Consider the following 2,629-nt stretch of genomic DNA (forward strand, 5'->3'; position numbering starts at 1 on the left):
GCCTATTCTTCTCTATACTGCTTGCATTAGAGTAGTGTAGCATGTTACTGCTTTCCGAATCCTATCCTGATGCATAGCCTATCCTTGCTACTACTGTTGTTACCTTTACCTGCAATCCTACATGCTTAGTATAGGATGCTAGTTTTCCATCAGTGGCCCTACATTCTTGTCCGTCTGCTGTGCTATACTATCGGGCCGTGATCACCTGGGCAGTGATCACGGGTATATACTTATATACTATATACATGACACATGTGGTGACTAAAGTCGGGTCGGCTCGTAGGAGTGCCCGCAAGTGGATCTTTGTGGCAGAGCGACAGGGCAGGTTGAGACCGCCTAGGTGAGAGGTGGGCCTGGCCCTGGTCGGCGTTCGCGGATACTTAACACGCTTAACGAGATCTTGGTGTTTGATCTGAGTCTGGCCATTTGGTCTATACGCACTAACCATCTACGCGGGAGTAGTTATGGGTATCCCGACGTCGTGGTATCAGCCGAAGCTCTTTTGACGTCAGCGACTGAGTGGCGCGCGCCGCATTGGACCGTAAGCTCGCGCTTGTATTAAGGGGGCTAGGTCTGCTTCCGGCCGCGTACGCAACGTGCAGGTGTGCATAGGGCGATGGGCCCAGACCCCTGCGCGCATAGGGTTAGACCGGCGTGCTGACCTCTCTGTTGAGCCTAGGTGGGGATGCGACGTGTTGATCTTACGAGGCCGGGCATGACCCAGAAAAGTGTGTCCGGCCAAATGGGATCGAGCGTGTTGGGTTATGTGGTGCACCCCTGCAGGGAAGTTTATCTATTCGAATAGCCGTGTTCCTCGGTAAAAGGACGACCCGGAGTTGTACCTTGACCTTATGACAACTAGAACTGGATACTGAGTAAAATACACCCTTCCAAGTGCCAGATACAACCCGGTGATCGCTCTCTAACAGGGCGACGAGGAGGGGATCGGCGGGTAGGATTATGCTATGCGATGCTACTTGGAGGACTTCAATCTACTCTCTTCTACATGCTGCAAGATGGAGATGGCCAGAAGCGTAGTCTTCGACAGGACTAGCTATCCCCCTTTTATTCTGGCATTCTGCAGTTCAGTCCACTGATATGCCCCTTTACACATATACCCATGCATATGTAGTGTAGCTCCTTGCTTGCGAGTACTTTGGATGAGTACTCACGGTTGCTTCTCTCCCTCTTTTCCCCCTTTCCTTTCTATCTGGTTGTCACAACCAGATGCTGGAGCCCAGGAGCCAGACGCCACCGTCGACGATGACTCCTACGACACTGGAGGTGCCTACTACTACGTGCAGGCCGCTGACGACGACCAGGAGTAGTTAGGAGGTCCCAGGCAGGAGGCCTTGCCTTTTCGATCGTTGCTACTTTTGTGCTAGCCTTCTAAGGCAAACTTGTTTAACTTATGTCTGTACTCAGATATTGTTGCTTCCGCTGACTCGTCTGTGATCGAGCACTTGTATTCGAGCCCTCGAGGCCCCTGACTTGTATTATGATGCTTGTATGACTTATTTATGTTTTAGAGTTGTGTTGTGATATCTTCCCGTGAGTCCCTGATCTTGATCGTACACATTTGCGTGCATGATTAGTGTACGGTCAAATCGGGGGCGTCACACTCACTCACTAAGTGTTGTGGCTCACTCACTCCCTCTTGGATGCTCTCACTCATATGGTTGGTGGAGTCACTCAAATGGCTCTCAACCTCACATAGGATGTGTGGCATGCTCTCAAGTGTGGGGCTAGTGGTGGTCACACTCATCCTCTCATAGGAAATGCACTCAATGTCACATATGGTGGAGTCACTCATATCACTCATGGTGGGGTGGCTCTCCTCACATGGCAATTGGGGCATCTCTTCATATGTGGGTGTCGGAGAGATGTTGGTGCAAATGTCTCCATGTGCGGTCTCGTAGCTTGACTCGGAGTATGAGTCCAAAATGGGCTTCGTCTTCATGTTGTTGAAGAGGTTCATGCTCGTCGCCATTGTCAAAGGGGATGGCCCTAGCTCGACCGTCTTGTCGCCGTCTTGTTGTTGGAGGCCCATATGATGTGGCACCTTGTAGCTCGTCTCCATGACCGAAGGGAAATTCCCATTCTCGGCCATCTTCCTTGAGGGGCTTCCGAAGATGGAAGTGTCGCCCTCACTTGTAGGTGGTCGCCTCATTGTTGAAGATGTCGATGTAGGCGAACTCATGGGAAGTAGGCGAAGATGCCGTACGTCCAAAGGCGAAGATGCCTTGATAGCACTTGGTGAAGATGCCGAAGTGGTGAAGTGGTTGTTGTAGCCGTAGCTCCGTCTTGGTGGTGCTCGTCTCGCGGTCTTCTCTTGTGCTCATGAAGTTTGGTCGTAGCTTGATGTAGAGCTTGTTGGGACTTGTAGGTAGGCGCATCTCGAGCATCTTCATGTTGATGTTGTCGTTGTCGTACTTGAGCTCGATGGCGTTCGTCGTCACCGTGCACATGATGTTGGAAATATGCCCTAGAGGCAATAATAAATGGTTATTATTATATTTCTTTGTTCATGATAATTGTCTATTGTTCATGCTATAATTGTGTTATCCGGAAATCGTAATACATGTGTGAATACATAGACCACAACGTGTCCCTAGTAAGCCTCTAGTTG

This window comes from Triticum aestivum, chromosome 4D (genome assembly GCF_018294505.1).
Source record: "Triticum aestivum cultivar Chinese Spring chromosome 4D, IWGSC CS RefSeq v2.1, whole genome shotgun sequence".
Classification (NCBI taxonomy): Eukaryota; Viridiplantae; Streptophyta; class Magnoliopsida; order Poales; family Poaceae; genus Triticum; species Triticum aestivum.